The following is a 12538-nucleotide window of genomic DNA, read 5'->3' on the forward strand; positions in this document are numbered from 1 at the left end:
CACATTTACACATGCATAAATAAAAGTAAAAATAAATCTTAGAAAAAATATTTTTAAAAGGTAAGTGTGTGTGTATGTATGTGCGTGCGTGTGTGTGTGTGAGAGAGAGAGAGAGAGGGAGAGAGAGAGAGAGAGAGAGAGAGAGAGAGAGAGAGAGAGAGAGAGAGAGATTTGGTAGCAACAGTGGTGGTGATGGTGGTGGTAGTGTGTGTGTGTGTGTGTGTGTGTGTGTGTGTGTGTGTGTATGGTTAGTGTGTTAATAACTCAAGCCCTGTAATGTCCAGTCAGCAGGGCCACCTACCCTTGTTTATATAGAAACTTTCTTGACTGTTTAAACTCAATCCATTCAGAAACAACAATCATTTCTTGTCAGTTGTTATCCTACAATGAAACTCTCCCTGTTTTATACAACCCCACTCCACTTATCTACATCCACAGTAGAATAAATGTATACAATGAATGTCTTCTTTCTTCCAAGTTCATAAATATACTTCAGGCCTTAGTACAGCAGATGTCCCAGATAACTATTAAGCTATGCTGTGTTAGTTGCTGGAAAGTGCCCATGCATCTGGTCCTTTCTTTTTTGAATAGCATCTGTAATAGCTCAGCAAACCTTTGATTTCCGATGTCTGTCCTGTCTCCACAGGTCTGACTCACATCTTCTTTCCAAGTCACCATCTCCCTAAAGTAATTTTTTCAGGTGTTTTTTTCTTTTCCTTTCTAAGTTTTTAAAAGCAAAAGCAGAATTACTATTGATCTGATATACTTGGCTTACTACAGAATTTTCTTGAATTTAGTGTGCTAGAAAGGCAGAGATGAACATATGGGTATTTAGAGTGAATGAATGCATGTATTCCCTCAGTCATAGAGTCATTTATGAAGTGCTGATCTCGATAAAAACAACACACAAACACAAACAAACCAAAATAACAAGAACAAAACCCATCATAGGTGTCCTGATCTTACTATGAGGGTACATATCAACACTAATTATTGAACTGATTTAACGAATGGTCACATGTATGATCATTGGTATATTGTAAAAAAAAAACCTGCATTCTAGGGAAAGTTATTTTTAGGCATTCTGTTAATACAGAAATTGCTACTATTAACTTTCTGTAACAAATATTAACAATTCAATAAAGAAGTCTTAGATTGACAATTTATGATATACAAAGTGAATATTTTTCCAGCTGAACAAATATCAGCATTGATAATCAGTTTAATGTAAATGAGATGATTCTTTATAAGCATCTGTTTCTCCAAGAAATGAATAGTAGTATTGTTGTTACCATGAAGTTACCGCAGAAATGAAGTTGATTTGTTACTTTTCTCCAGGAAATTCTTCCATTATAGCCATTAATGAAAAGGCCATACCTTAAGGAAATATAAAACTTGAAAATATTATGTCATTTAATATAATTTACTCACTGAACATTGTAGTTTAGTCTAGCCTACCTCAAAACTTATCTGAGACTCTCTCTCTCTCTCTCTCTCTCTCTCTCTCTCTCTCTCTCTCTCTCTGTCTCTCACATTGCCTTTCTCTCAATTCCCTTCAGCATGCCCTGCATAAACTGTATTCTACACTAAAATAAAATATCTGAATGCTTACATTCCTTACATTCCTCGTTTTGTGCAACATCATGTAATATGACGCCTATTAGATAATGAAATACTCTCATAGATTATTGGATCAGTTGTGAAAGGTACATGGGCCACATAGGTATGAGATTCAGAGGTGGGCATTATAGAAACATGACAGAATAAAAAACATAGAACATCACATGAAACATGACATCAAATGCATAACCTTGTAAAATGTAGAATGTTGACAACAGAATGCTCACAACAAAAAGATGCTGGAATATCTACACTTTCCTGCAGCCTCCAGGTTGCCAGGGAGATGCAGCTTGGTGCACTCTCACCATCATGAGAGAATATCAAATCCTGTATCCCTGGCTTAGAGATTACCAAAGGTTAAAGCTTGGTTCCTATCTAATGCATGTTGATTTGAAACAGCATATGTAACAGACATAAATCCAGCTACCACATGTCATGATCTGTTTTTCCTCCAAGTAGATAACAGTGTTACTTCCTCTAGTCACAATACTTCAAATAAAGTAACAACAGTCCCAAACAAATTAAAATCTTAGAAAAATATTTCCTAGTAACATTTTACCATAAAGAAAAAAAACCCTAGAAATCCAGACCAGTGAATAAATAAAAACGAAGAAGTATTATATCTGAAAGCAAACGCTGTACACACAGAAACGTGAAGGCAAACTTTGCATCTCTAAACATGTTTTACTTAAAATACATAAAAATCAAACCAGTCATGTGCCTAAAGTCACAGGTATGAATCTGGAATATAAATAATAAAATAAATATATATGTTAAACAAGAAGACAGCAGAGGATAAATAATTTGGACAATACAGAAATTATTGTCTTTATTCCTCATGTAATTTTAAGTCTCTCAAATGAACTGTTTAATTGAAATAGTTAAAATAAAGGTTCTTAAAACTTATGTTTATAAAACTAAGAAAAATGAAATATTCTAAGATGCATGGGAGATAATTGGAATTGTACTATGTAAGATTTTTATATGTTCTGTAAGGATTGAAATTATTGCAAAGAGTTAAAGAAGGAAGGAGGGAGGGGAGAAATGAACAAAGGAAACAAAATGAAGTCTTTAAAACAAAATTCAAAACAACACCTGATTCATCTTTTGCAAGACCATAAAAGGAAAGAAGAAAAGTGGAAGAGGAACTGAAAGGAACAGATCAACTTGAGAGTGAGCTGGGACTGGTGATGCTCTGGTGGGCCTAGTGGGAGCCCAAGGCAGGGATATCACAGGTTCTGGAAGCCCCTGCGCAAATTAAGTGATATCTTGTCACAAGAACAAAGCAAAAACAAAAGTAACCACATCATTAAACCAGCCAACCAACCAACCAATTCACCAACCAACCAACTAACCAACCAACCAACTAACCAACCAACCAACCAACCAACTAACCAATCAACCAACTAACCAACCATCAAAGCAACCAGAGAATGTCCTTACTATTAAGTTCACATTCAAATCCAGTCACATCAGCAATTAGAGGCAAATGGATGAAACTAAATACAAAAACAAGACTCAGCTAAATGCTGTCCATAAGAGTTGCAACTAAAATGTAAACATAATCAGATTTGAAATATATGTGGGAAAACATGTGCTATTGAAAATAACCAAAGAAAGTGAGCTCCCTCCAGCTCAGTGAGTTGCAGAACCTGCCACACTGGCCTACTTGCTTCCTCCTGAGGGATGTGCAGTCAGCATTGCAAGTGCTGACTTGGGGAGCCAGGCTTCTTAGCCTAGTGGTCCCTATAGTTTCTCCACAAGGCTGGCAGTCTTCTGTCCTCTTCCTTCCAACCTACCTACTTTCTGGAAAAGCCTATAGGTGTCCTTTAGCCATGGCTTGATTCAACTTGTACTGAAGCTCTCAGCTTTTCTGAAGTTTTTCTAAGCCATTAGCTGACTTCCACTAAGAACCTCCCCCCAACCCCATCCCCACCCCTCCCGTCTCACCAGATCAAGCCCACCAACCTTGTAATTTAGTCATATTGAAAACAGCATCTAAAACGATGGACCTAGAGACCTTAGGAACCTGTGTTGTGTTATGTTATGTTATGTTATGTTATGTTATGTTATGTTATGTTATGTTATGTTATGTTATGGCTACAAACCAAAGTTTTCCTCCAGAATTCAATGCCAAGTGCACTGAGGTTAGATGGTTGGTCTCTTTAGGTCATGACAGTCCATGCTAGTGAAGGTATTAATGTTAATACAGAAGGCCTTACAGGGGTTTCCTTCATTCCTGATGAAGATTCTGTCTTTCTTCTGTCTTGAAAGACAACCACAGAGTCCCATCTAGGAAGGGAAGAGAACAGAACTTAGCAGACAGCAATCCTCTTGCTCTCTTTACCTTGACTTTTCTAGTGTCTGGAGACGTGAGAAAATAAATGTTTGTTTTTACTAATAACTGGGTTTTCTGTTGTTGCAAAACAAAAACGGATTGTGACAACTGTCAGTCTACTATTGGAAAATGGGGTTTGAAACATGAGCATTTTTTTATATCAGAAAACATCAAATATCCTCAAGCATTTGTGTAATGAGACAAATTTAAAGAAATGTGCCACAGGAAATTGAAAAAAAATGCTTGCACAAATGGACTGACAGATAATATTTCTGATCTAACATTTTCAATACTGTTAAGACGGACACTGTAAAAAGTGGTAAAATGCTTCATTTGACCCATTTTCACTTAAAATACAAGCGTTTTGAGAAGGAAACTGTAAAACTCCCATGATTGTTGCAATGACATGAAGGAACAGGACAATCCCAAGGACAAAAACATGTTTGGAAAATTTGATCTGGTTGTAAGATCTAAATATAAAGATGTATCTAATTACACTCAATAATATACTTATGAAATCACATGATTACATAACTGGAATTGAAAAATGAGTCCATAAATCAATAACTAAACACACATGCACACACATATAATTTTATATAAAGTATATAATATTATATATTCATATAAATATGTATGTGTGACTGTGTATATACATGTGTGTCTCTCTGTGTGTATCCAATTCATTTTCAGCATATTTGTCAAGCCAGTTCAGTAATACAATCAATTTTTTCTACCCTATTGTGCTGGGATTTGAATATTTATTTGTAAGAATCAAACTGTAATCTTGACTTCACCCTATGTACAAAAATCAATTTGATACAGAGTTCACATGCAAAGCATAGGTCTACAGACTGCATAAGGAACAATAACCAGATAAAAAATACACCAGTAAGTGGGACGTATTAAAAGTTAAACATGTCTTCTAATCAAAGATGCATTGTGAAGAAAGAGGTCAGCAAGGACAATAGTTACTATCACATACATTTCAAAACATATTCCTGCGTACTATTAGGGATATAAAATAATTTATAAACAAATAGTAGTAAGAAAACACGAAGAAAAATAGATAAAATATTTAAACAGACACTTATCAAGAACAGAAAGAATGATTAGTAAATTCCTCAAAGGTAGCTCCACAGTAAAAACCAACCAGCGCTAACCATTCTGTGTTATTATCACGTACCACACACTATAATGTAGTATGCATTAAACTACATTTATAAAAACTGACAGCAGGTAAGTGTATAATCTATAGCTCGGTGCCTCTCTACTGTATTCTTACTTACTCATGACTTAATGCATGAATGTCTGCATTTAACATTCTTTTTTCACTTTTACAGAGTTCAAGATCCACTGTCTAAGGTATGTTGCCACTCACTATGGACAGGTCTTCTTACTTTGAATAACATAACAAAGGCCAACCTGATCTAGATAATCCTCTATAGAATTTCTTCCTAGACTATTTAGGTTGGTCAAATAGAAAGCAAAAGCAACCATCCTAACAAGTATAGAAATATCTCTGCTATTACAATTAATCAGTTCTGCATACTGTAGCAGTTTTTATTTCATGCACAGATATTTATAAATGACTTACTCGAGCTCTAAACATTTTGTCCCTGATGGGTTTTTTATCTTAGAATACTAAGCCACAGACTTTAAAGTTAAATGTAATATTATATCTATTAAATTTTAAGGCACTGACAATTTAAAGTAAAATATATCTGACATACAGTTCTCAATTGCCTTATGTATAGCTTTCCTTCATTTTTATATTTCAAAACTTCTTATTAGTTTCATTTCATGGGATTTTATAAAGTACTATAGGAATCTGCCACATTCACCAGGCCTGCTGCCACAAGAACATACAGGTTATACCCCTCTTCACACTACCCAGACCCCTGCCAGCTGGGTCCTAGTTGCAGAGTACTGCAAGATGTCCCCTTAGTACCACTGTCCAAGAAGGCTCCACCCACATTTGTCAGGCCTGCCTGCATCACCGGGAACAGCAAGATGATTAAATGCCAGCATAAAAACACACTCAACAAGTGCCCAGACAATATGGCACTTCCTTGGTCCACCTATCCTACTATTCCAAGGTTTATATACACTAAAATTACCAAAACACAATAAAATGACCTCAAATTCAATTGTATAAAGATGGCAGAGGTTTTAAAATAGGAAATGAATTAAACACCTTTAAGAAATGCAATAAACAATGGAGGAAATGTATGAAACTCTTCAAGACATGAAAATAGAAATAGAAGCAATAACAAAAATACAAACTGGGGGAGTCCTGGTGAAGGAAATAACCTAGGGACGAGAACAGAAACAACAGATGCAAACATCACCAATGGAACACATGAAATGGAAGACAGAATGTCAGGTATAGAAGATACAATAGAAGAAATTGATATAGCATTCAAAAAAATGTTAAATCTCAAAAAAAAAGTCCTACACAAAACATCCAGGAAATCTGGGAGACTGTTGGCAATCAGGCATATTCATAGACACCTAAGAGTGACTTCAAGACTATCAGCCATCTTTACAGCCAGCTCTTGAAGTTCCCAGTGACAAGACACAAGACATGTCATCTCTAGAAGACCAAGAGGTGACAGCATGGTTCCTGTGCCTATCTGTTTGCACATGCACCATGGCCCCTGTCACATGTCCCTTTGTACATGCATCATGGGCCCAATAAAAGCCTAGTTTTCTCTGTCCCCCTCTCTCTTCCCTCCTCCCTCTCCCACAAGGTGCCTCTATTTCTTCCTCCCATTAAACCTCTCAAGGGAGACCTGCCACATGATGGGATTTATTTGGGACAGGCTGCTGACTTCTAACAGATACTATGAAACAATATAACCTAAGAAAAATATAAAAAAACGATATAACCTAAGAAGGTGAAGAATCACAGCTCTAAGGCCCAGAATTTCAACAAATTCATAGAAGGAAAATTTCCTGACCTAAATAAAGTGATACTTTCAAATATACAAGAAGCTTATGGAACACCAATTAGATTGGAAGAGAAACGAATATCCTCTCAGCACATAATAATCAAAACTCTAATTGTACAGAACAAAGAAAGAGTATTAAAAGCTACAAATGGAAAAAGGCAAAGTAACATACAAAGGCAGTCCTATTAGAATTATACCCTTCTGACTCTAAAAGCCAGAAGGCTTCAGAGGCCATAGATGTCAGCCCAGACTACTATAGGCAGTAAAAATTTACTATAGATGGAGAAAGCGAGTGTAGTGTGTAATTTTAAAAGACCCCACCCTTTCTCTGATTAGGCATGGACAACAGTGGTCTCACCTAACCCCCATGGCTAGCTCCAAATAACTGTCTGTCCTTGGTTCCCATGGCTCATCTGTAGAATGCCAAAAACCACACCTGTCTCACTTAGCTCTCTCTAGCCCCATGAAAGGGAAACAGTAGAAACATATTTATACCAGCCAGATTTGTATCATTAAACTTTAACCCCAATATGCCTGTGTAAAGAACTTGCAATTCAGTTAATATGTTTACAAGCTACATGCCTAGATTGGGCAGATATAGCACTACACTACTCTATTGCCCAGTTATGAAATCCCCAGCTACTTGCAGCTCCTCCAGGCCAGGTAGGTCTGCTCCATCTTCTACCTCATCTTCCTCTATCTTCTTTTCAGTCTGTCCCCCATCTCATCTTCTTTCCTTCCTCTCTCCTTCTCTAGAACTTCCACCCCTGGATTTTCTCTCTCCTGCCCAATCACAGGCTTTAGCCTTTATTTTCAGTTAAATTGGGTAGCCGGTTCACATGGAATCACCTAAGTACATGTTTCACTTCTTGTCAGGGGCAGGTTTAGTATCAAAATATAAACAGCACCAAGGCATCTACAAAAACAAAATAGAAAATAAAAAAATTAAACAATATTTGTCCAGAAATCTAGCCTTACAGAAGATACTAGAAGAAAAACTCCAACCAAAGGTGGTTAACTACACCCAAGACAACAAAGGAAATAACCCCACACCAACAAATCAAAAGAAGGGACACACACACACACACACACACACACACACACACACACACACACAAACACACAGACATCAAAATCATAGGAATTAAAAATCATTAGTTATTAATGTATCACAATATCAATGGGCTCAATTTCCCAATGAAAAGACACAGAGTAACAGAATGGATGTAAAAACAGGACCCATTGTTGTTCTGCATACAATAAACACACCTCAGAGACAAAGACTGACCTCAGTGTAAAGGTCTGGAGAGAGGCTTTCTAAGCAAACAGACCCCAAAAGAAAGCTGGAGTAGAGTTTTAGTAAAAATAAACTTTCAACCAAAATTAATCAAAAGAGATGGGAAGAACACTTTATACACATCAAAGAAAAATCCACCAAAATGATGTCTCAATTCTGAATATCTGTGGCCCAAGTTTAAGGGCTATCACACTCGCCCCTTGCTAAAGCTTAAATCACACATCAAACCCTACACATTGATAGTGGTAGACATCAACTCCCCACTCTCACATATTGACAGGTCCCTGAGATGCAAACTAAACAAAGAAATAATAAAACTAACAGATTATGAATCAAATTGATCTAACAGACATCTACAGGATATTTCATCCAAACACAAGGGAATATACCTTCTTTCCAACCTTCTCCAAAATTGACCATATACTTGGTTACAAAGCAAGTCTCAACAGATTTAAGTAAACTGAAATATTCCCTTGTATCTTTTCAGATCATGATGGTTTAAAGTTGGATTTCAACAATAGAACAATAGAAAGCCTACAAACCCATGGATCCTGAAGAACTTTCTACTCTATACTTTGGTCAGGGAAGAAATAAAGAAAGAAATTAAAATCTTCCTGGAATTCTATGGAAATGAAAGCACAACATATCCAAGCTTATGGGACACAATGAAAACAGTGCTAAGAGGAAAGTTCATAGCACAAGTGCATTCATAAAGAAATTGTAGAGATTTCATACCAACAATTTAAAAGCTCACCTGAAAGCTATAGAACAAAAAGAAGCAAGCACACCCCAGAGGAGTAAACAATCTAAATATCCCCATAGCCCCCAAGGATATAGAAGCAGTCTTTCAAAGTCTTTCAACCAAAATAAAAACAAAAGCAACCTCCCTCAAACAAAGCAAAACAGAAGAAAACAGAAACAAAACAAATAAAAAACAAAACAAAACAAAAACAAAAAACAAACAAAACAAGGCCAGATGGTTTTAGACAAGACTTCTCCAAGACTTTCAAAGGAGAGCTAATCTCAATACTCCTCAAACTATTCCACAAAATAGAAACATAAGAAACATTGCCAAATTCATTCTATGAGGCCACAGTCGCCTTGATTCCTAAACCACACAAAGACTCAATGAAGAAAGAAAATTTCAGACCAATTTCCCTCATGAACATTAATGCAAAACAAGGCAAAACAAAACCAAACAAAAAACCACTCAATACTAACAAACTGAATCCAAGAACACATCAAAACCATTATCTGTCATAATCAAGTAGGCCTTATCCCAGGGATACAGGGGTGGTTCAACACACAAAAATCCTGTTTGGAAATATCTTTTAGCAATAATGTCTTAACTATTTGAACTTATAATAATTTTATATATTTGTATACTTTGATAGTTTTAGTATTTTTGCCTTCACTTTAAGCCCCATTTACTTTCTCTCCTGATTTGTATACACATTTGTCCTTCTAAAAAATCTTTTGTATATTTCATGGTGAGTTTACTCTTATCTTTTAAATTGCATTATCTTGGTGTCTTCTGGGAAGTTTTATTCCTCTTGTGGCCTCCTCATGTGGTTTAGGAACATTCCCTTCATTTCCAGTGAGAAGTACCTTAGTTGTAGGACAGGATACAAAATGGTGAGTGCCATTCAGGGGGAGCTCCCAAGGGGTGAATGTCACCCGTAACCCTGGAGATGTTGATAGAGATCTCAGGTGCTTTATTCAGGGACCAGAGAATCTATGTCTAACTGCCAAGAAGAGTATTACTCCATTACTCTGCATGTTCAATCATGTGTAAAGATTATCATCATTGTGATTATCATCACTAGCTCTGAGCCAGTAGCATGTTTGGCCTGGACACCTCTATCAAGTTCCACACTGTGAAAGGCACATTACTGTTGTGTGACGAGCATTTCAGACACACAGAGGCTTTGCACACATGCAAAGATTTGAACCTCTTGATTTACTTGCTTTTGTGGAATTTTGTAGGTTACATGAACAGGGATCCAAACCTTTTTCCAGATCACCTCAGGGTCCTTGGAGAAAGAAGAGGCATTTGCTAAGATTGTATACTACTAATTGTATACTACTGGTTCATAAGTTACACGTCAGTTCCACTCTTTCATTTGTTTCAATTGTAGTTATTTTATAAATGTTTTTATGTTTTGAGATAATAGTATAATTGTATCGTTTCCTTTCTTTCTCCCTTCTCCAAAACCTCTTATATACCTCTCCCTTGTTCTTTTTCAAAATTCATGGCCCCCTTTCCTTTGTTGTTACAAATATAGTCATTTTTTAAAAAGCAGAATTCAATCAAGTCTCTGAATAGTAAGTTAATACAACCCAGTGGTGTCCCCTCTGCTCAATCTTACCGCTTCATGTTTTTCCAAAATTTTGGTTCTATTATGTTTCAAAATAGACACAAACGTTATTGTTTCTTTGTAGCTCAATTTAGTACTTTTCCTCATATCTCATAATTTATCCCTTAACACCATTTTCTTCTTACTAAAGCATAGCTTTCAAATATTCTTTATTTAAATTATTTGAGTTATCTATCAGTTTTAGAAAGTTCACTAGGGGCACACGTAGGAATTCTATCTGATGTTATCTTCAGGAATGCCGTTCACTTTCTTTGGAGACTTGGTCTTTCACTGGCATGGAGATCAACAAATAATCTAGTGGTGGTGCCAAACAGCCTGAAGGTGCTGTCTGACAAAGGTGTTGGTCCCAGGCAGTCTGGGCTGATGGCTAAGGAACCTCCCATCTCAATACCATAAATGCTGTGGTTATGAGTGTCATCATTTTTACATAGGGATCAGTGACAGGGTCCCAGGCCAATCAATATACCACCTCAGCTTTCCACCCAGTTCCAATATTCTCAGATTTGTTGTAATAAAAATGTATTTTCCACTCTGTTCAACAATAATTAAGCTTGGTCTCTCCAAGAATATTAAGACTATCATTTCTGTTTCACACTTGGATTGGAGAGGTCAGGCCTGGCTGGGCTTCTCTTTACAGGCAGTTTATTTTTGTGCGGCCTTTGAAGCTTTCTATGATTCCTTTGTGTCTTGTAGTAAAGAGTCTACTTTTTCTTCATTATCATCATCACTACTATTAATCCTCCTCCACCTACTACTACTACTACTACTACTACTACTACTACTACTATTACTACTACTACTACTACTACTACTACTACTACAACTACTACTACTACTATATTAGTACTTGATGTTTGTCTTTTTTTCCTAGTTATATTTGTGTTTTTTATTATGCTTTTTTTTGGTTCTTTTTTTCGGAGCTGGGGACCGAACCCCGGGCCTTGCGCTTCCTAGGTAAGCACTCTACCACTGAGCTAAATCCCCAGCCCCTTTATTATGCTTTTTAAATTTATATTTCAAATGTTATCCCCTTTCCTGGTTTCCCATTCATAAATCACCTATCACATCTCCCCTCCCCCTTCTTCTATGAGGGTATTCTCCCACCCAACAACCTACCCCTTCCCACCTACCCACCCTAACATTCCCCTACACTGGAGGGTCCAACCTTGGCTGGACCAAGGGCTTCTCCTCCCATTGGTGCCCAACAAGACCATCCTCTGCTATATATGCAGCTGGAGACGTGGGTCTGTCCTTGTGTATTCTTTGAATGGTGGTTTAGTCACTGGTAGATCTGGCTGGTTGGTATCGTTGTTCTTATGGGGTTGCAAGCTCTTTCAGCTCTTTAGATCCTTTCTCTAACTCTTCCATTGGGGACTCCCTTCTCAGTTCAATGGTTGGCTGTGAACATTCACCTCTGTATTTGTCATGCTCTGGTAGAGCCTCTTAGGAGACTATATCAGGCTCCTGTCAGCATGTACTTCTTGGCATCAACAATATTGCCTGGGTCTGGTGGCTGTATGTATATGGGCTGGATCCCCAGGTGGGGCAGGCCCTGAATGGCCATTCCTTCCGTCTCTGCTCCAAACTTTGTCTCCATATCTTCTCCCATGAATATTTTTGTTCCCCCTTTTAAGAATAACTGAAGCATCTGCACTTTGGACATTCTTCTTGAGCTTCATGTGGTCTATGGAGTGTACCTTGCTTGGGTAATCTGAGCTTTTGGGCTAATATCCACCTATCAGTGAGTACATACCATATGTATTTTCCTGTGATTGGGTTACCTCACTCAGGATGTTGCTTCCATTTGCCTATGAATTTCATGAAGTCATTGATTTTAAATACCTGAGATGTATTCCATTTTGTAGATGTACCCCATATTCTCTATCCATTCCTCTGTTGAAGGACATCTTGTTTCTTTCCAGCTTCTGGCTATTATAAATAAGGCTTCTAT

Source organism: Rattus norvegicus, chromosome 8 (assembly GCF_021556685.1).
Source record: "Rattus norvegicus strain SHRSP/BbbUtx chromosome 8, alternate assembly SHRSP_T2T, whole genome shotgun sequence".
Lineage (NCBI taxonomy): Eukaryota > Metazoa > Chordata > Mammalia > Rodentia > Muridae > Rattus > Rattus norvegicus.